Here is a 23,202-nt window from a genome sequence, read left to right on the forward strand (position 1 = left end):
TACAAGGAAAAACACTAATTTTTCAAAGCTTTAATGATACATTGTGGCCATGCCATTGATAATTATGGTCTACGTAAATCCCAAGACAAGGTTAAATCTATCCTCAAGGCACCCCAACCACAAAGTGTGTTGCAATGAAACTCCTTCCTGAAGATGGTTAGTTGTTATTATAGGGTTTTACCTAACATAGAAACAGCATTTTATCCTCTGTTGGAACTGCTGCACAAGAGGATGAAATGTGACCCATCTGCATGTGCTCGTGACAGTGCAAAGACACAAATGCTGTCTGAGGTGGTTTATGTGATCTCAGTGCACCTCTGCCTTCATTGTGGCATCTTCCCATAAGAAAGACACACTTGACGTGGTAGAAGATCAGACCAGAAGGCCTCTTACCTTTGATTTCAAGTGTTTCCTTTTTAAAGTTTAGAACCATCATAAAATTGATAGAAAATACGCGAGATTCTTCTAAAAGATTAAGGAAGCTCATAACTGTGACATGGGAAAAAGCTCTTCCTTCTTATCCTGGGCATAGGGCTACTCGCCACAGGTGTAGCATGACTAGAGATGGGCCATGTTCTGTCGCTGCAGTACTACACTGAGACAAAAATGCATGTAGCTGATGAGAGCTGCTTTTTGTACCACCAGTGATGGAGAAAGGAAGGATGCAGATCTGGAGACAGCTAAAATATCTTGGATTGCACAACTTGAATGTTGGTAGTAACAGAAGCCTGTGTGCCTGCAGAAGCTCAGGTTATGCATCCTATGAACGTTACGTGCAAGCTATTTGGGACTCGCGAACGGAGGCCAGTGCCAGGAGTTTGTTGTGAGTAAATGGTGGAAATGCTCAAACAGTGTCACCGTGGTTAGACAAATAAAACACAAGTCCAAATGTGGCTCTCTGTTTAGGAATTGAGGCAGGTAGTGCTAGAGCACTTAAAAGATGTGTACTTTTGAACCTACTGTATGCATGTTCTGAAAATCTTCAAGTCATGTGCAGGAATTCAGATAGTCTTATCGCAGAAGTTAAAGAGCTAAGGCAGCTCAGATGAAATCACTTCCCGATTTACCTTCTAAAGAATCCAAGTTTGTTGTCTGCTCTGTCAAACACCTTGCACAATCTCTTTCGTATCTGTTGCAAATGGATTAAGTGACTGTTATCTGCTGCTATGGGATCTGCTGTAGGAAGTCAGGTACTGTTATTGCAGATAGCATGACAGCATGTTCATAGGTCATAAATTAAACTCCTGCCTGGACTTGATTAAGTGTGATCCACAGAGGGACACAGTTTCTTGTTTGTTTGTTTGTTTTTAGGTTGGTTGGGTGGGGTTTTTTGCTTGTTTTGTGCTCCTTGTCTTAGAAAAGTTGCTTACTGAGCACAAACAGTTGTCGTTGCTGGTAGTGTTCTTGCAAAGGAGAAAGGTCCTAGAGATAATTTGAACAACTTTATCAGCCCCTCTGATAATTTAGAAGTGGCATCGAATACGAGTGTTTTTTGCAACACCAGCTATCAAGCACAGTTTTAAAAGGTTTCTATGTCAGTGTTGTGCCTTCAAGGCATGACAATGGTGACGTGATGTTGTGTGTGAACCTCTGCTATTAATGACCAAATGCCACATAATAGAGAGCTGTTATTGAAAAAACACTAAGTGCAGACACTGTTTCAGACACTTGTTGGACATTATTTAGACAGAAGTTATAGTCTACCCTGTTGGAATTAACTCATGGACAAAAATTAGTGATGTATTTGTAACTTTTTGTTATTTTCACATTAGGACATGAGGAAAACTTAGAGCAGGTAGTAACTGAGCACAGCAACTTCACCTGGATCATAGCCCCTCTGGAACTCTGCCCTGTGCTTCCAAAATCAACCAGAGCATTACCTGCATGTAGACACAGCCATTCCAGTGCGAATCATAGCAGCCTCAGCATAAATTTGGTGATTTTAGCAGTATGTAATCTCTCTCTTTTTGCTCTGATTGCCTTCTCACTGTTTATTATTACCAAATCTGCCTTTTGCTTTTAGATTCTCTTAGTTTCTCCTTAATGATCAAGATCAGGCTCCCTCTGTCTGCCCTTTTTGCCTTCCCTGGACACCATACTTTTGGAAAGGTAGCAGTACAACAGGTGTTACAAGAGGTATCAGGAGGCCTTAAATTCCCCTCTGGGGAATCTTATACAGCTAGTAGATTTTCAGTAGGAAAAAAAAAATCTTCAACATAATCTTCAAAGTTTAGTATTTAGTAAACCCACATATGATTCTTAACATTTTTCTTACTCTTTTATCCATTTTTCCAGCAATTTAACTTCTGTTTGTGAATAGGCTTTTTCCCCTGCTTGCTTTTCCTGAAAAATCTGTGCCTTCTATATTGATATTCCTGTCGTATGAGTTATTCCATTATACCTGTTTTGCCAATTAACCTGTAATTTTGGTTCTGTACTAATGCTTCCAGTTCTTCCTTTTCATTTCCCATACTACTTGCATAAATATGCAGATACCAGCAAATCAGCCCTCCTTTTCCCTTTCTGTCCCTTCTATAACCTTGTTATCACTACCCACATTCCCTTCCCAAGGGTTAGGCTTTTTTCCAGGTCATCCTGTTCCCTGGTTGCACTGACATTACTTCAGCAGTCAGTTATACATGCACAACCAATGTCCAGGCAATCTCTTCTCTGAACTAGGCAGTAAACTTTTTTTTTTTTTTGTCTGATAGTTGTTTCCATTTGTATGCATTGTTGGGAGGAACTGAAGAGTCTGAACAAAAACAGAATTGAGGAATGAGCCAGCAAGCTCAAGAAAAGTCATTGGTGTGTAGGAAAGATGTTATGAACAAAACAAAATAATCTACGTGCTGCTTTAGGGAAACTATAGTCCAGTGTTTGTGACTTGTTAGGAGAGCTGCTGTATTTTATCCTGAGTTATTGGAGTGTTGCAGTGTACCATTACCACCAGTGAGTATGTCTGCTGGTGAGTCTAGGAGGTTTTATAGTCTGTCTTGCACCTAAATTATTGCGAGTGACATAGAACCCCTTCAAATGGGGCATTTGCTAGAGGAATAGTGCTAATGACATGGGTGGTCTGGGGATTACTAAAGTGACTTTGAGTCATTTTAATTTTCCCTTTTATGTCTACCTGTGTGGCCCTACAGGAAGGAGAATAATGAGAGAAGCACTCATTAAATGTGGAAAAGGGATCTAGTTACTCATTTTCAGGTGTGTCGGCATACATAGATCCTATATGGAAATGTCAATGTATAAATGAAGGGAAAAATATGCTAAACGTGAAAGTTTGAAATTCTGCAAGCCTTGCACCTGCCTTGTGGTGTGACATGTGACAGGGAAAGGGGGAAAATTGGCTGAGTGATGCCAATAAAACACTTGAAACCTAAAATAGCAGTGAGAGTTTTTATATATCAACAATCCCTGTAGCACAGGAGTTTGCTAACTGCCAGGGGGAATGGGAGCTAATAGGAGTGGCCTTTTGAAACCAAGGGTTTTCCATGTGCTTAATATGTGCATGACCTCTGCTGCTCTACCAGAGAAACTCTTGAAAACACTGTTCACATTCCTCTGCAGGCATCTTGGTCTGGGAGCACCAGTGTTTCCTTGTCTCTGTAGCAATGAGATGTGGAAAAGCCACTTGACCAAGTCCATGGATGCAGGTGTCTGCAGGTGTCAGGAGATCCTGACATCAGCTTAAGCTACTGCCCTGTCCCTATTCCCCACCCTCCCATTCCCTGGCTGTCCAGCTCACAGGGCTGGCTCGCTTTAGTCCGCTTGGTCACTTGTGATTCCCTGCGTGCTGCCTAATTCAACAGTCTCTAAAGCTGCAAATGTCACCCCTTTGCTTTTGTGCTTGAGACAGGCACCTTGCATGCTGGGGTCTTTAAATGCAGCTGAAGTAAAGATACGCCATGCTTGCTTTATATGTGTTTCTATCATTGCTTCTCCTAACTTTCTGTAAAGGGCCAGTCATGAGTACCACCTTCAGAGTCAGAGGGAAGTCAGTTCATACCTTTGTGAGTCATGGCCAGTAATAACAGCAAGTAGCATCTCCCAAATGATGCGTGTTCTCATCCATGTGCAAACATTTTCACATATTTCACATAGTTCTCACTGCAACAATATTAATGTGCCTACATTTTATGAGTCCACCTGCACCATCTGTCCCTTTTAAAGCTCCCCTTTACTGCAGTGGTGCAGGATCAGGCACCCTCAGCAAAGAGAGACACTGGCTGCGGTCTCTATTCTATGACTGTTTCCGAGTGGAAATGCACCAGTAGGTAACACAATAAGGGAACACATGGTAGGGAAATTGTCCGGTGCACAAAAGAGATCCTGGATGACATTAAACAAATGGCCCAAAGTAGCTTTAGAAATGGTTCCATGCATCTTGGGCTGTTAGCTGTTTTATGTTTCCTGTCTGGAACGAAGAGAGAGACAGAGCAAAGGAGTCAGGGCCTTGTTTATGCTCATGTGTTTATTGTATCAGAGACATTTAAGTGGGAGGATATGACAGGTTTTCAAGGGGACAAGGTATGACTCAAATCCAGGTGCAGTTTATTTTCCATGAAATGCATCACTTGCCTGTTAGACGTAGATTTACCAGCGGCCAAAACAAATCTTGGCAAAGTTGGCATTCTTCTTACTGTAAATGAACATCATCTCAGCTTGTTATTGTTATTTTACAAATGTAACAGGTGTTGCTGATTTCTGCTCGATAACCTGCTGTTTAAGGGGAGTTGTTTAACTTATACACACAGATAAGTGAGCTGTTGAACCGAATTCATCCCAGGTGTAACTGCAACATTTCCTTTGGTTCCTAAACCATAGATTCTTATCCTAAATCCTATTTATTAGAACTGGACACATGTTACGGTGTTCTTCCTAAACTAGTGGATTTAGAGGTGTGTTTGCTTCATGGAGTTGAGATTTTTTTTTTCTTTTTGGTTTGTTTTTTAAGCTCCAATCATTCTGGTGCCTTCTAGTTGCACTTGTCGAGGAATAAATGTCTACTTTCTACATTCTTTGAAAAATAGACTTTGTGCTGTGGACGTGCCAGAAGTCTAGGTCACAAATGGGATTTCAGCCTGCAAATGCTTCTGTACTATGTAAGGTAAAAGAAAGCACGTTGTAAGAACTTGGAGGGATTCATTTGGATCATAAATATGTTTTAGAAATCTGTGTCCTTTTAGAGATTAAATGAACATGATCTGTTTAAGGCACACCGAAGCTACTGCAATGTTTTAAAACTTTAGCTAATGAAGAACTGTCTATAGACCTTACTGAAGTTTGGGGGGGAGAGGAAGAAAACCTAACTCTTTTGGACAGTGGATGTTTAATCCAAGGAATGGTATTTCCAGGTAGCCTGCCAGCATTGGGTGCTGCATGCAGCACAGCAGATAAGATCTGCTACACAGTTTAAAGATATTTGAACACTCCCAACATTTCTGCATGCTTCCAAAGAGAGAAATACCACAGACCTGAGGTTATGGGTGTCTGTGTGTTGGGTTTGGTGGGAGGGAACAGATTTGTCCAGTCACCCCACTGCACTGAATCATTATTTCCAGAAATGTTACCTCCTGAGTCAGTCAGTCAGTAATTTGGGGGTATCCACAAGTCCGTGCCTGTAGGTGGGTATATAAGTACTCACTCACATCTAGTGTAAATACCACTGGCAGGATAACCTCTGCGTGAACTGCTGTGCAGCAACCCTTTAGGAGCTCGGGAGTTAATGTTCCTTCAACAGGCCTTTGGTTGTGCTAAAAACTGTCCAGCAGTTACTCTTGTCCATGGATGTGTCCAGTTTCACTAACTTACAATTTCATAAGCTAAATCATAATAATGGTTTTACAGTTATGTCAAGTTCCATCTCCGACATGATTCATCAAAATGGCATGCGGATCACAACCCCACATAATGTTGCTGGCTGTTGTATCTTTTGTTTTGGTTTTGACTACAATTGCTGGTCTTTCCCATAAAAGTTTTTGAAGTTTTTTTCATTATTTTTATTTCTCAGAAGAAATAAAAGCAGCAGAGATGTCTCTCTGTGTGGCTTTGTGAATGAAGAAGATATGCTGCCACTCGTGCTGCTGGTTGCTACATCAGTTTTATTGCTGTATGTGCTTTAAAATGTGTACCATAGATTGAGGGAGTTTGGGTTGGTTTGTTTTTAAGGTTTATTTGTTTCTGTGGACTCCAGTTGACATAGTGGCCTCTTGTGCTTAATGCTATATTTTTGAAATCGAGGATGGTTTCTGGTCTTGAGATCTTTATAAAGTCAGCAGACACGACAGGCAGACAATATGTTGGAAAATAGTGTTAGCTGCATTTTATTAATGCACAGAAGTCTTACAAGAGAAATTAAGTCACCAGCCAGTAGGTGACAGAAAAATTGTGGCAGAAGTAGGAACTATCTGATTTCAGAAGTGAGGTGAAACTCAACCTTTTACTTGAAAAATGTCACCAGTTTCATGGTTTATGTTCTCAGACTGTATTACGGTACATCCTGGTGAATTTCTAATAGCCCAATGACAAACAATGCCAGCAAGAGCCTTGCAGCATGTGTATCCAGTCATGCTGGATATGCAAACATGAAAACGAGTCAACCAAGCAGAAATGTGTTTGTTTGTTTGTTTGTTTAAAATTCAAAGCAGCCCATAGCATACCTGATCCTAACAATTTTGCTTCATTTAGTGGCTTGTTGCATTGGCTGTGCTCATTGCCTAGCATTTGAGCACTTTCTTTATCTGCAGTGATATGTGGGGGGCTCTCTTCAGGAAAGTCATATAAAGCTTTGAATTCTGCTTTGCATGCCAAATGACTAACCAGGTTTTTAAAATTTGTCTGTATAATCTCTAATTTATCCCAGTGTGTTCTTGCCTTTGTTAATCTCAGGACAGTGAAGAGTGAAGGGGAATGAATTTGTATGGTTGCTCTCTTTTATTGGCTTTTTCTTTGTGTGCTCTTTGAGAACATAAGTTTGAACTCTGCCTTTGTATTCAAAGCGGGAGAAGTGTTAATTCCTGGGGAGATCTTGAGCTACTCCCAGACGGGAGCTTCCAGCCCCCAGCCCTTCTGAAAAGCTGCAGACGCTGCCAGCAGAGCTGCCTCCAGGCACAGACACCCAGCACACCCTTGTTCAAAGTCGAGACATAACCAAGCGGGTTTGGGTGTCACTGTGAAACAACCTGGCAATTTGGTTGTGGCAAGTCTCTTTCTTCTCCTGTGTAACATTTGGCTATTGTCCCTTACAAATTGCAAATTTATAATTGCTTCCCAAGTCTCTTCCCCCTTGTTGCTTCCTACTGCCAACTCAATTAGATGTGTCTTAACTCATCTCCCGTGTCCCGGACAGCTTTTCTACTGCACTCCCTGTGTGTTGGTGACATCCCTCCTTGTCCAAAGACTGAGGTATTGAGGCTGATTCCAATTGCTCTGCTTGCTTGGAAATGCAGCTGTATAAGCTAGAAGCCATCCTCTCCTTCCCCATGATATTCTTCGGGGTCTAGGGCTCCTACAAACAGCTGTTGTCCTCTTCTGTACCTTTATTCCAGTTGTATCTTGCTCTCGCAACTGCCTTTGTCAGACAGGGCTTTTTTTGTGTGAATTCAGTGTTCATGTTGCAAAATATGCCTCTGTGAGACATGCTGTGCAGATGGCAAACAATAGCTGTCTCCTGCTGGGGAGGAAATCCATTTGTCACTGTTTCATCATCGGTCCCCATTCAGACATCGGTCCCCTTCAGACAAACCCATTTATCAAGACATGTTCCAAAGTGCTGGCATTTACCAGGGATACTGCACAACCCCGTCTGCTTAACTGCAAGTCCTCCCTCTGTGGTTTCTAGCGTTGCTCTTTATTTCCGTTACAAGGATGTCTAGAAAGACTACCTGAGGTCAGCAGCCTGTTTGCAGGGGATGTTTAGTTTTCCTCCCTGAGTGGGTTGCTAGTAAAAAGGACAGAATCTAGGACCTTTTTCCTGACAGCCCATTCAGCCTAAGTGAGAATAGATGGCTTTTATTTAGTAAGATGAAGTAGGATGGGAGCTTGCATGCACCGTCCTCTACATGCTGCCCACCATTCCTGCCAAATACCTCATACCGAGAGGAGCCCGTCTTCGTGCATCTTGCAGTCTTTGTGGAAATGGAAGGGAAAGATGTGGAAAGAGCCTAAAAGATGTCTTTTTGTTTATCAGGGTAATAGCAGGGTCTAGACAGCACCCAAGTTCTTCTTTACAATGTCCTGTCCATTTCTTAAAGCTTTCTTCTGAGACTGGATTCTTCTCTGCTGATATATTGATATCTACAGAAAAATGCACGCTCTGAAGGAACGTCTGTGGTCACACAGACAACCTGCAAAGTACAGAGCGTAGGGTTGTAACTGCAACTCCTGCAGACCAGGAAAGCAGCACTCGATGTCAAGTGGCTGTGCCACTAGATCCAGTGCCGGTGCCAAGCAGCCACCGTCTCAGGAGGGACAGTGGGTACTGCAGGGTCTGTCCCAGCACCCCGAGGAGTCTGCCGTCATCTAGGGGCAGCACTCTGCACTGGGGTGTGTGCAGGAATGGTTTTGTCAGTGCCAGGTGAGCCTGACACAAGTCTTTGGTCTCACAAGCTTCGTTTAGATTTGAGGCATTTCCAGCCAAATTTTTGCCTGTTACAGAGTAACAGTGAGACGTTGCCTGCTATGGTGAGACTCAAAAAGAGGCTACGAACTGGTTGGATAAAAGGTCCTTGAGATGGCAACAGCTGTGACAGAAGCAAAATCAGGTATTAAAAATATATGTGTAAGAAAACTGAAGTTGTTGAATTTTGGGTAATCTGCAATCACGAGAATGCAGCTGGGAGAGTGGCTGTGGAGTTCACAAAGCCAGAATGTGCTGGGGCGGGAGGGCTTATCCAGAAATTGAAGCGAGGATCAGTCAAAGACTGGGGGTTATCTAGGAACACTGGTGTGGGGACACTGTGTCGGAGGCACTGAATTAAGGGGTTTCTGGCCAGGGTGTTTAGTGAGGGAGTGTTCATAACAGTAAGCAAGCGGATGCTGCTAATCAGAACAACATGGAGCAGGCAAGCACCCTTCATACTGCCGGGCTTTTCTTTTGCCTTTCTTTTTCCCTCTCCCCTCCCTCCCCAGCATGTATATCATGTACTGTATGAGGGCCTGTTGATGGCGCTTGGTGGATTGAAATCGGTGAAGATAGGCTGTGTTACAAGAGCTGAGGATATAGCACATGTAGACTTAATTATAAAATCTGCAAATAAAAGAAGTGTTCGGTGTACCCGAGAAATCACGGAAAGGTTTAGTGTTTCACCAGGAAGCTGACAGCACCGCAGTGGACCACAATTAAGACTTTAAAATATGTAACAGCATTTTTATGACATCAAAGTACAGTTGCCGCACAAAGCAGCATTTATGAAAAGATCCTTGCTCTTCACCCTACAATCATGATGTACATATTGGCAATAAGGAAGTCAGCAATAGCTATTTACTGCTCTCCTGCAGCTGTGGACTTATAACTTAGGTCCCTAATTAAGTAGAAGCAGGGCTAACCACGAAGCACACCACAGTGCCTTAAAATGGCTTTCATACTGCGGAAATCTGGTGTTTGGTTACTCCAGAGAGTGGGTTTTTTCCCCTTGAAAACTATATTTGCACATTCAGAAATAATTATCTGGAGATTAAAAAAAAATGCTGTCTTGATGCACCAGGAGATCTAAAGAGCTTTTCATGGAAAGCATTTTAAAAAAAATAAATCCCACTCTATATGGGAGATATTGACACCAGCCCCAACTTTGTCATCAAATGTGAGTGATTGTTAGCAAAGAAACTAGTCATGCTGCACAAAAGAGATCACAGCATGTGTGTAAATCTGCATAACCTAATTGACTATCTTGGGAACGTGATCTTCAGCTGTAAAAACCCGCTTTTGACAAAACAAAAAAGTTAAAAAGGAATGTCGCATCATTATGTTCCTTAAATGTCACAGGAACTGCAGTAAGTGCATCTTGGCAGAGCCGAGCCTACATCATTAGTTCCTCTCCTGGTTGCTTTTAGGTTTTTTGTTCCACATGGCCTGACTTGACAGGACAACAAATAGGCCTTTTGCATCTGTACACATTTATTAGTGGATTTTATCGTTGGACATCAAGGAAATTGAGTCTCATCTAAAGGTTTATGACTGTACACATCTGTGGATTTTACTACCCTTCTTTCAAACAAACAAACAACAGCAGCAGAAAATTATTTTTGGAAAGTACGCTCTAAGATTTAATAATCATTTGATGTTCGGAGAGGTCCTTGGCTGTTTGTCCAAACGCTTGCTGAACATTTGTCGAGCACTTTGCTTACTGGCAGGGGGGTGCGTAGGAGGCTGGGGGCGGGTGGTCGGGCTTGCTTCTGCCCTGCACGAAAAGGTGATTTGTGTAATTACAGCCTTCCTCTCTACCCCCAGAATAGCTGACTTCTGATGGATCATGCATAGAGACAACTTACGGGGAATAACCACCTTTGTGCATACAGAAATTCTGCCTCTAACTGATAAAATTCAAAGGAACCCCAGGGGCATTAAAGTGGGGCAGAATATTGCCCTGTGCTGCCCCTGCTCTGGTTTATTAAGTAAGATTGCAACCCGTTCCAGTTGGTTGGCAGGAGAGGCTGAAATCTAGCTAAGGGAAAGCAAGGCCTGAACGGTCGGCATGCCGTACTCATTTAAATTCCCAATGATATTAGTGGGTGGAAAAAAAAATGTTAAAGATTTCCTCATAATCAAAGTACTGCACAGTTCCTATGCCAGGAACTTCACACCTGGCTATAGTCTGAGCTGTCATATTTAAAAAATAAAATAAAATCAGAATCCCAAAGCAGATCTTGGAAGCAGCAGCTGAGTGTAAAAGGAAATGGTGCATGCCTGACATTTCAGAGGAGCTTAAACAACGCGTTTGAGTGAAATGCTGCCTAGTTTTTCTTAATGCTATGTTTAGCATTAAGTTTTTAAGCATTAAGCATTAAGCATTATGTTTTTCTTAATGCTATGTTTATTCGGAAATGTAAAAATGGGAGCTTACATGCAAACATTCTGAAATGTTTTGCTGATAATAATTTAAGATTCATAACTCCTAGTTGTCGTTGGAAAGGGGCTCTTCAAGGTAAAAATTGAGGTCTTAAGTTAATGGAGCCTGTTTTGATGAGTTATGCTTTGTTCATGAATATTTTGATAGTTAACATGAAGGAGGACTGGAAGCTGATTTTTAACTATTTTTTTTTCAGACTGGGGGTAAGGATGGGGGAGCACTTTGGCCTAACAGGAGATACTTGCTATCTATCGTACACAAAGGATGTTGTTTCATCAAAACAGCTTCAACCTGCTTTATTTCAGCTTGCAGGTGTTTCACCTGTGATGTTCTTTTCTAATGGAGAGACTGACTGGTAAAAAGAGCCTGAGAAGATGGTGTTTGTTAATCCTTGTTTTGTAGTAAGAAAACAGGACTCTCAGGTGACCTTACAGACTGATTTTTACTCTGATGTATGCTGATAGATTTGCTTTGAGGCAGGCTTTTGTACACCAGACTGTGGACGAAGCGCCTGGAGAAAGTGGAGAGGGACACTTGTCACTTCCTATGCAGATTGGTAAATGAAAAGCAGGGGCAGTGGGTTCAAGTCAAGCAGGAGGAAATGGCTCTGCACACAGCAAAGTACACTGAGCTGTGACACACTGTGGACATAAGTTCATAAGAATTTGTGAAGGTACTGGACAAGTTAAAGAAGAAAGTAGAGGTCTGGTGAATGCAAAGGGTGACACCTCTGCGCAGTGATTTTTTGACATCTAGGAGAACACTCTGTGGAAGCATTACAACAGAAAACTGCACGACACTCACATTTTCATCAGACATGTTTTTTTGGGTGCCCCAAGAGACAGGCTACCAGACTTCCCTGGTGTATCCCTGGAGAGAGGGCTACCCTTCCTTCTGGCTGTGATCATGATGGTCCATTTGGGGGCCCGCTTCAGGACAAGTGTCGTGCTTGGTCTTGCTCCTTTGTGACTGCCAGAAGGTCGTGACAGCACCTGGAGCTGGGCCAGGGCCTCCATACAGACCTCCCAAGTCCCCATGCTGCAGCCTGACCTCAGGATCAGATTGCATTGTCATTGCTGTTTAAATAGGGCTGTCTGGATAAAGAGAAAGCTGCATGTAAGACTAAAATAATAATCATCTTAGAGATGTTTAGCCATCGGTTTCTCTATGGGGCCCAGCAAAAAGCCCCAAGAGCAAGTCTTCAGGACAGAGGATAGAGCGGTATTTATGCCTTTTGGTGTGCTGTTGCAGCCAGCTCATTTAACAGTTCTGCAAAGGCAAAGTTTAAAGAAACAGTTGCTTGCTGGGAAGAATAAATGTATGTTTTCTCTATACCACACAGTGCAAGTGAAACTGCCACTGAGGTGAAGAAAGCCTGTGGCAGTCCCTCTGCTCAGTCATTTGTAAACCTTTGAATGAGTTCCCAATGCGAATTGTTACTCCGCTCTGCAGTGGGCTACTTTTTGGCCAGCTCAAAGAAGCCCCAGAAAATATTGCACCCATATGTGCTTTTTTTTTTTTTTTTTTACATTCTCATTAAGTTTATAAAACCCACAAATTTAGACCATCTGTCCTATAAATGTTTCTAAACTACACCAAGATGAAAAAGCTGTTCTAGCTTTTTGATATAAGCGGTCAGCAAACCAAACACAAAACCAGAGCAAAGCAAATATTTTCTTGTCATACATGCTTCCCAACCGTGACGGATGAACTGTTATTTTTGATGTGTGTTTGGATCCAAATTTTTGAGAGAAATGCCTCCTAGATATGCACACTTAACACCAAACCAGTTTGATATGAGGAATTCTTGTTGGGGAGGGGGAAACAGAGAGAAAGTTGCACCACATGCTGCCCATGGACTGTATTAAAGAAGCTGTTTCTTCAATTATTCGTCTTCCAACTGCCCTGGTGACTGCTATAACAAAGCCATCCCAGGCATGGGCTATGTCAGCCCAGACTCACGGTAAGGTGTTCACGCTTCCATTCGACCCACCTCGCTCTTGGATGTTAATCCAGGGATATTTATTGTCCCCACGTGAGACTCCAAAGTATGGTTGGAGCACGATAACGAAGAGAGGCTGTTTGCAGGGCTTGGCTGACAGGTGGGATTAAGCCCAGGTCCTTGTTCACAGCCAGACTCAACAGCAACCCAGCTATCGAGAAAAGGTTCAATAAGGCGAGTGGTAGAATGTGGAAATCTCACTTGAGATCCCTTTTCCTGACGTTACTATGGACACAGCAAATTCCCAGTCTAAACCCTTTAGGAATGAGAAGGCACTGTTAAAATTGTATACTCTGCTTGGGGATTTACAGCCCAGTGGAAAAAAAGAAATCTGACTGCATCCGACTGCCTTTTTAACTTCCTCTGCTATTGACACATTACTGCTTTGAAGGCCAGATCTTCACCCAAATACTGGGTCAAGGATGTCTTGAAGATGTAGGATGGACCCTGATTTTATATAGAAGGATATCTTTCACTGTTTGCTTTAGGTATATTACAGCACCTACAATTGCAGCTCCTGCAGGCTTAGCCAAAGCACAGATAGGAAGGGGCCAGTCATGGCACATCCGCGGAGCTGTCTTCCTGGGTGCTGAGGAACCAGCCACAGAGCAGTTTGGAGAGGAGCTGTGAATGCTCAGTACCCCTGGAGACCCTTACTGAATTCTCACCTCTTTTTCCTGGAGGACGAAAACTATAGTGAAGTTATGCCAACAGTGAGGGATAAATTGTTGCCTGTGCAAGCAGAGCTGTTTTGTGTTTTTTTTTGCTTATTTTGTGTGTGTGTGTGTGTGTGCCATTGAACTCAACTTGCCTATCTTCAGCCATTGTCTGTGCAGGTATCCACACCTGATAGTCCTTTGGGCTCTCTTTATCATCAGTAGGATTGCACTTAAGGACAATTCATCTAACCTGTTTTAATTGTCTATCTTTGAGGTGAGACATGACTTAAAAATGTTTATTTTTCTGTGTGTGTCTAGGGGCAGTTGAGATAAATGGCTTGTAGATACCTACGCTTGGGCTGAGGAAAGCATCCTAGATGTCAGTTCCCTGTTCTGCTACCAGCTATTTTTGCCTATAAAGCCATGGTGCAAAAGCATGAGGTCCTAGTTAAACAAAATAAAAGCTGAGCTGCAATCACCACTGCCATCACTGCCTGACTCTTTCATGGTATTTGAGGTTTCTGCATCTGCACTTGCCCAGCCCAAGTCCGATTCCAAAACTGTACAGCTCTTCTGACACTTTACCTTCTGCTTCATGTACCTTCAGGTCCCGTCCTGCCTGCTGATCACCTCACAGAGTTCTGCTCCTCATTCTGGGAAAATGAAGGTTTATTCTTCTGTCCTGGGTTTGGGCTTTGACAAGTCTATCAGTTTTTAGGACAAAGCAGTTACTTCAATGAACAGCAAATCTGCTGAAACAGATGTATCCTCCATGAGGTTGGGACAAATTGGCAAACAATTTTGGCTTAAAAGCTCTGTGTGGACAGAAGAGATGTTGAAACTTTGTCAGTGCTTTATTACTATATCCATATTTGGGGAAATTTGAAACATCTAAGTTAGGTTTTACCTCAATAGAACTTCTGGTGATTTGATTTTTTAACTTTTAAACATAAAAAGGGACCTTTCGGGAGCAGGAATGATTTTTTTTTCTTTGCCTGCAAAGCCCAAAGCTTGCATTTGACACAACCAAGCTGGGCTTCTTTCCCTGGTCACCCAATGGATTTGTTGGCTATTTCCACAGCCTGAGTTGTAACTGCTGGGGAAAAATGCTGCCTTCTGGATCTTGGCTCTGTTACGGGAGAGGCTGTGCAGTGCATCAGGGTGTGATATGTGTTGTGTGATGTGCCTGTTTCCTATAGGGTGCTCCGAGATCACTGGGAGTCTTTGTAGGGGCACCAAAGGATTTTCCATTCATAACTTGGTGGGAGCTTCATAGGTCGTCTGATTCCTACAGCCTCCTGTGTATATCTGGTGTTTTATAGGAAGTGCAGTTACATTATCAGCCTAAAATTGTGCACTTTACATACAAGTCCTTAAAAAAAATGCAACTTTTAACTAATGTACCTATATATGAAAACTTCACATGCACACATTTGCTCACATACTGGACAAAGATCTGAATTCACTGCTGAATTGCCTTACCGATCTGCCAGGCCCTGCAGCCAACCAGCAGCTCTTGATAAATCAGGTTTTAAAAAGGAAAAAAAAAATTGGAACACCCCTTAAGAAATGAAAGCGGAAGATTGAAAAGAAACATTTTAGAACCAAGAGAAAAAGCACACAAAGAAACCATTTTGCAAAAGATTTGGAGAAATCATTAACTCTGCTCCTTCCCCCACTAAAAAGAGTGGAAATACAAATTGTCAGTGTTCTCTTCAAAGGTTTGCAGAAGTTCAGCATGCACCAGGCTAAGCAGTGACATTTTTTCTGTTCATTCATTTACAAAAATAAACAGGAAATTTTGCATTTTCATTCTGTCTAGTGAAACCCCATTACAGCCCTTCATTATTTTTCAGAGGGGTTTTCCCCCTCATGCAACACAAACACACAGGCACATGCATTATTCTGCCAGCTGAAATGAGTGTCTGAACTTGAAGTGGGGTCACTAACACTACTATGGGTAGTGCCGTGCTTGTTTTAGCCAGGCTTTTCAGAACCAGAGCAGCTGACTTAGATCCCGGATCCACATCCAGGTGGGCAGCCATCTTGCTGCCTGTCCCCCAGACATCCTCTGTGGGCTTGGGGGGGCTGCGGTGGAGGCTGGGAAGGGAGGAGGAGCGTAGGTGTAGCATACCTCGTACAGTTATGAACGAGCTCAGGAATTTGGGACACTAGCGAAGCGCTCCGGTTGGTTGTCAGTGATGTCAGCTTATACCTTTGCCAGTAATGCCCATTAGCTGCCTGCTGTATTTCTGATGCATCAACATACTTCTAGCAAGTTGCTTTTCATTCTTAACAGCATGTTTCTTTAAACAAGAAGAAAAATATTTTATTTTACTGTTGGGGGAAATATCCTTCTTTGAAAGAACTCTGAAAACTGCAACAGATTCATCCTTTTGCATCAGGGAAGTGTGTGTGAAGGTTTAGTTTTAGGAGCTGGAACCAGTTGTTGCCCTCTTCTTTGCACTCACATGCCTGCAATGGATGTATTTAATTGCTCATTTATTTATTTAATAAATCACCAAATGCCAGTGTCAGTATTCTGCAACCCCTCACTGTCACACCTCTGCCTAATTGTATTTTACAGCGGAAGGATGCTGACTGCTCTATCTGTTGTCTGTATCTATTTTACTTTTCATATCTATTTTACTTTTCCCTTGAACTGGGAATGTCCTTACTTACTGTGCTTATGGTATGTTAGCTGCCAAAATTTGAATTTTTCTCCCCCCATAGTGCAGCAAGAAAGCAACACGATGTTTGCATTAGTGCAATCAAAGTAGAGATGTGCTGTTATCTTCCCACTTTGAAAACAGAATTGAACTGGTGTGAAAGGTATATACTTACAAAAGTGATGAACATGTTTTATGCTTATATAAGTAATTGTACATATACATCACTTAACATGGTTGAATTGTACAAAAATGCAGAAAGATGCAATCCTTTATATTGCTTTGTGTCACAGCAGTATTTAATTACTTTGCACACAAATCAGTAGCTCTAGTGAAGTCCTAGAATAGTCTATTTTGTCTGGCAGTAATTTATTTCCTCATCATGAGCAAAATAGGTTGAGCTGTAGGTCTTCCTTTGCTGTTACCCTTTGCACTAGTGCTTGCTGGAGGTGTGCAGGGTAGGAAGATACAATGCTGCAGCTAGATTCCCATGAACTTCGGACACAGAGCCATCAAGTGCCATATACTCGTGCAAAATCAGAGATTTCCATAGTAGGAAATACTGTACTTTTACTCCATGAGTGCCACAGAGACCAGCATTTATTAATTATTTGCTTGCTTGGACTTGTTTTTCCCTCTATCTGTGGATTTAGATGGGCAAACTGAGAACGGCTATGATTTTTTTAGCTACACTCAGGAATGCATTACTAAAAGTATTGCTATTATTAAGGACAAATGACAGAAAACATTGTTTTATGTCTCTTTCTGAATGCAAAAACCCTCAGTGATACTTCTGACACCCATCTCTACACCAGCGGAGGACCTTGGTTCTCAGGTACCAGATACTTTTCCATCATTTCAGTTGTCAAACACAGGAATTGATCCAAAGCTCACAGAAATTAACAGGCAGCATTTCTGTTAACTTCAGTGCAATTCATGTCAGACTTGTGCTTTGGAAAGGCTGTTTTGTTTTCCTTCCCTCCCCAAAATAAAACAGGTGGCTGTTGCCAGCAGCAGCGATAGCTCTCGTGCAGAACTGAGTCTCCTCCAAGAGGCACACCATCTGCCCACTGATTGATCCTCCAGTTAAGAGGTTCTTTTGCCAAGTCTGTTATATCTGCAGTATTTGCTTTTTGACATCTTTGTGTGTATATAGGAAGTAATTAGGAGTTTTCCTGTCTCATGTCAGAAGAAGACCACCGACTGACCCTGCCTGATGTGCTTTTAAATAGACAAAATGATTGATGTGCAAGTTTTCAGTATTGACAGAATATAATCAATTCACTTATCATTGAGTCTTCTTTGCAGTGAGCTATATAAGCAGCCCCATAAACAAACATAGTTGCTATGAAAATGTTTCACCAGAACACAAACCTAGCGATTCTCTGAATTCAGTATGATTTTTTTCAGCTGATGAGAAATTGTGAAGTGTTGGGCAGTATATCCCAGTAAGAATGTTTCCTGTACTGAATGTACCACCTGTTAAACCCAGTATCCCCCATGCCTTTGCATGTCAGCAGGTAGAGGAATCAGGTTGTGAAGTGAATGAAGCTCACAGAGAGGCTAACATCAGTATAATTAGCACTGCCTGGAGATGAGCAAATCAGCATTCCAATATGCAAAGTAGAGTGGAAAAAATTACTGTCAGCCTTTCAGGTTGTGATCAGTAGGGTTTGCTGCTTTACTTTTTTGATGAGGAACAGCTATGGATTATCAGAGGGTAATCAGACACAGTTGACAAGCTGGTAGGGTTGTCGTGCATCGCTCCTTTGAAACGCTCAAGTTTATGCGGTGTCAGAGCAAGCCAGGGCATGAACCAACTGGGCTGAGTTATAACAATAGTTCGCATCACAAAGGGACGGATCATCAGCTGGGTGAGATCAGGTCAGTTCTGCAGTGCAGATAAATCCGTTTGCTCCAGGTGAGTATTTGCCCCAAAAAGCTTTCTCCTGATATCTGCCAAACTTCTATTAGCACAGGAATTTGATATGATCTCGATTGGATAGATGACTGTCGGTCCTGCAGCCACCCCAAGTAAGAGGTGCTGTAATTTGTGATTGTTTTTTGACAAAAAGAATTTATTTTTTAATTGACATATGAAAAGTGAGGGTTTCTATTATTATTATTATTTTTATTTCTTCAGTTGTATGGCTTTAAACGTGTTTCCTGCCCACAGGTGTGTCTTCCTGTTTTTTTTTAACTACCCAAATTGAAGAAGACCAGTTGAAAAAAAAATAGAGAGAAAAAAGAAAACAAATGATGGAAGATGAAAAGCAAAAAAGTCTTTTTAAGAGAGGACAAGCAAAAGAATGAACTAAAATAACACAATACTGACTACATTATTTAATGAAAAAATAATTTTTTACAACTCTGTCATTTAAAGTATTTTTTTTCTACCGGGTCTCCTCCCAGTTTATTTTTTGCACAAGAAATATGCAAGCTTGTCTATCAATGTATGGTCCATTTCAACTTTGTAAAAGTTTTTTGTTCCTTGCTTTCTCTTTGCTATATCCCCCCTGAGATTCAGGGTTTGTTTTTTTTAGTTATGCTCTACCTTTTAATTCAATGTAAGTTGGGTGAATTAAATTTCTAGACTGGAACTGAACATCTCAGCTAAGCACTTTTAGATATGAGCCAAATTTTTTTAGTGCTGTTATCTCCTTGTGCCAGATTATGGACTTGGATGTTCACCCCTGCAAACTGTGCAGCAAGTTCAGCAACAAACCCTGTCCATTAACACAGGGCTTCTGTGTTCACTTGTGGTGTTTGTCTCACCTAAATAAATTTCCCAAATGGGTTAGATTAGGTAGGGGACATTTCTTTTCCTTTTCCACCCATGTTTGAAATTGCTTGGGATTTCTCCCAGTGCATAACAGGAAAAGTTTGTGGTTTTGTTTTTTTTTTTTAATTGAGGAGAAAAAATAATAATAATAAATCGGTGGCGGGGGGGGAGGGTGATTTTGCTCAGATAATCCATTTTTAGTGGAAGCTATGTCAGGTTTGACACACTAACATTTTCCATCATAGCCTTTCCCATGACAATTCTCTTAGGCACAGATCTATCAATTCAGATAGACTATATTGGCCTGCCTTAACCAAATTCAGGTCTTTTTTTTTTTTTTTTAGATACTGCAATGCTCCATATTTTCTGTGACTCTGTCCATCCCACCCTGTTATCAGCCCCTTTCCTTTCTGAGCAATTTCTGTAAATGGTAAGGAATGTTACTCGTCTGGAGTTGGAGGCTTTGCATTGATAACTTCATACAGATCTGTGTTTCCCAGTCCTAACTTTGAGCATCATTTCTCTGCCAGACTGCCTTAGTCTTATTTCAGGACTTGGTGGCCAAATACTACATATCCAGATCTCGTCTCCTATAAGATTGGAAGGAAAAGTTGTCATAAAACATTGATAACTTATTTACTGTTGGCTTGATCAGAATCAAAGTCATGTTTCCTTTTAGCTTAACGTGTTCACAACTGCAGTCCAGCAGGCAGATCGGTCGTGTCTGAGCAGGAGTAGCACTGACAAGGGTAAGAGCTAACCAATCATGTCTCATGCCAGGATTAGAGTAAAATACTGGGGTGCTTGCTGTCGCCAGGTCACAGGAGTTTGAGCTCTGTGGTGAGGTTGATGTCCCCAGTGCCTGTGAGGAAGGTGCAAAATTCCCCCTGGTCCAGCAGCATGGCATAACGGGAGGTTCCCTGGTGAAAGAAAAGGCAAATTCTGGGGCACACGTCTGTGAATGTAAAGAAACTAAAACAGGGAAATGATCGCCAATCTTCTGAATTGGCCATAAGTTAGGTCGTGCATTAAGAGTTCCTCCTGGATGTCACCAGCCAAAAGTCTTGTCTATTGATACCTTCTGGGCACATCTGAACAGAGTGGTCCTTTCTTTCATGCAAAACTGGGAATTTGGGAAGAGGCATTTGCAGCAGTTGAGTAAAGATTCAGCCACGCTCAGACATCATTGCCTCTGCCAGTGCATGCGTAAGATAAAATGAAGGTGCCTGATTTGCCCTATGGCAACTAGACAGCCTGGCTTGATTTTGTTTTGCAGGTGTTAACATATGATACTACATAAAAGTGAGTTAGTCCCTACTCCTCAAAGAGAAATGAGTCAATAATCAGGGGCAGATGGGGAGGAGGGTGTGGGAGGTAAGGAAATGTTGCATATTGTTTGATTGCTGCTGTTTTTTCAGCTAGTCCTGCCCTCTTCCTCCCTGTGAACACTCCAGATAATTTAAGGTCCATTCCCTATAGCTGACCCACATTTCACAGAAAAGCAATGGCATTTCATCAGACAACAGTCTGTCCCATGCCTGTAGGACTGGAAATAAGATCTGAGAGTGTCCTGCTTACCATAAAACGGGAGCACAACTCACAGTGCTGCACCTGCACCCTTTTTCATAGTTATGCAATATGCTAGGCCTGTAGCATGCAAAGCATACAGGGGCAGGATCAGAAAGTGCTCTGCTTCTATTCCTCCAATACCAACTTCAGCACACTTTCTGCTCTCTGGAGCTGGTCCCCTTTAGCCTCAGTATTCCTGTCTACTACTGATGTTAGCATTTGTTGGGGAGATGCGAAGAGTTCACAGCAAGTCTAAAACTTTCCTTGGGAAGTGTTGAAGTCCTAACATGGAATAAGCATTAAGAAAAAATGGAGATAATCACGTGTTGAAGTTTGAATTCAAAAGTCTTAAACATCTACAAAATGGTATTGGAATCCATGGAATGCCACAGGTGCCATAAAGCTGTGGATTTGTACTTAAATGCTTCCCTGGACTGAAGCCTTAAGAGTTGTATAAGTTCTCCTTGCTATAGTATTAGGTGGTGTCATATTCTGTAAACAGATCTCTCCTCCAGACAGTCCTGCTTTAAAAAAAAAACAGTGCTATAATTCTTTTGCAGATGAGGAAATTGAGGCAGAGAGAGCCTTGTCTGCCTTCTGTAACATCACCTGTAGTAATCCTCAGGAAACATATCAAAAGCTGAGCTTCTCATACACCTCTCTGAACTCCCCTACTGACTTCAAAAACTGAATTACAGCCTGTTACTTTCTTCTTTTTTTTTTTTTTTTTTTTTAACTTGTATGTGTATTATGTGTAAAAGATTGGGGTTATTACTTTACAAATTAGCCCAGGGTAGCCATGGGAGTTGATGTATTCTAAAAAAACACAGAAAGAACTGGAAGCATTCCAACTGTTGTTACCAGTGATTTAGGATAACATGCTAACTGAAATCTAAGTATGCTCTCTCATAAGTGGTACAATAGTTTAAGTTTTTTTTGCTCTATTGCAAAACTTGTAGTTTATGCAACCGGTGTCAATGGAGCTATGGTAACATATGCCAGCTGGTCTGATATTTTTGCTTATTATTTTTGCCTTGGCAGGAGAAATATATAATACTGTTTTCCCCAAAATATTGGCTGAATATTAGTCATTATTGACTAATTCTGGGGTTAGCCAAGTAGGACCAAGATTCCTTTCAGTAGTGGGAACATTGATCATTAGGGTGAAACAGATTGTATTTTGCTGAAAGAAAAGCTCCTTCTGTTTATTTGTAGGGCATAAACATCCCATAGGGCTGTTCAGAGTTATAATAGTGTAAATCCATTCTAGCCGAGTGGAGACTCGAGCCCATTATTTTTCAATGAGTGATATTCACCTGTTTGCTTAAATGATGCCAGGTGGACAGAACCTGCTTTAATAACAAATTTAAACCCCTCATAAACAGGGCTTTAACTTCCTGTCTTCTTTGATTTCATGCTGCAGCCTTGAGAATGGTGGGGACATCTGTACAGTTGTGATGAGGCATAAGAGCAGGTGAAGGAAAAATTATTTGTCCTTATCCCCGCTGCATTGAACAGATTTGCCTGCTCATGAGATCCCAAGTCATCTGAGGGGGAGCTAAGTTACACTAATTTTTGGAAAGTTAACACTTTCTGAAACTTGAAACTCAAAGCCTGGCCCTGTTTTGCCTGCAAGTCCCTTCTGCAAACAAGTGGCCTCAACTTCAGCAAGTGTAGGCACTCTCTGGCTCTTCCTAGCAATGCTGATTTTCACCAGTTTCAACATGTCACATTCAAGCTGGCAAGGGCTTGGCCATGGCATATTAAAGCAGGACCTGCAGCAGATAGGAAACCTGGACAGCAGATGGAAGCTGCAGGATTTGTCACAACGTGCATGGTGGTGATGGGGGAGAAATGGATCGCTGGGTGGAGAAAAGTCACAGAAGAAGAGGCAGGGACAGGTACGGAAAATCTCAGTAATTTGTTACATGCATATTGGTGCTAGTCCTACTTCCTAAATTCATCCAAGGGTGCAGAGAAATAATGGAAAAAAACTGAGACTTTCTTTCCCTGTTGATAAGACGTTTCAGAGCAGCGTCTGGCTGAAGTCTGGAATCAGTATTTTGATTTCAGAGCAGGTCAGACTGCCTCTTGTTCTTTAAAGTGCCAGACATTCAGCTCACAGTAGGGCCTTCATCTTTGTACAGGGTGAAGTTTCTGTAAAAATAATAAGACTCAGGAGAAAGAATTGCAGTAATCCTTTCTGCATGTGACAGAAATAGGGCTGACCATTTCCAGGTCTGCAGGAGCCTGGCAGGACTGAACGTTAGCCAGAGTCCTGAAAAGACAGCAAGCTGCTTCAGTCTGTCTTAGTACCAGGCTTATGAACAGAGGGTTGTGGTTCCAAGGTAAACGCTCACATTTCACGCAGATGTGCAGGAGAGGAGCTAGTCTTCTCCAGAAAGTGCATGCAGCAAGGTTTGGGTTAAGCAGTGTTTTCCCTACCTTC

This window comes from Cygnus atratus, chromosome 3, assembly GCF_013377495.2.
Source record: "Cygnus atratus isolate AKBS03 ecotype Queensland, Australia chromosome 3, CAtr_DNAZoo_HiC_assembly, whole genome shotgun sequence".
In the NCBI taxonomy this organism is placed as follows: Eukaryota; Metazoa; Chordata; class Aves; order Anseriformes; family Anatidae; genus Cygnus; species Cygnus atratus.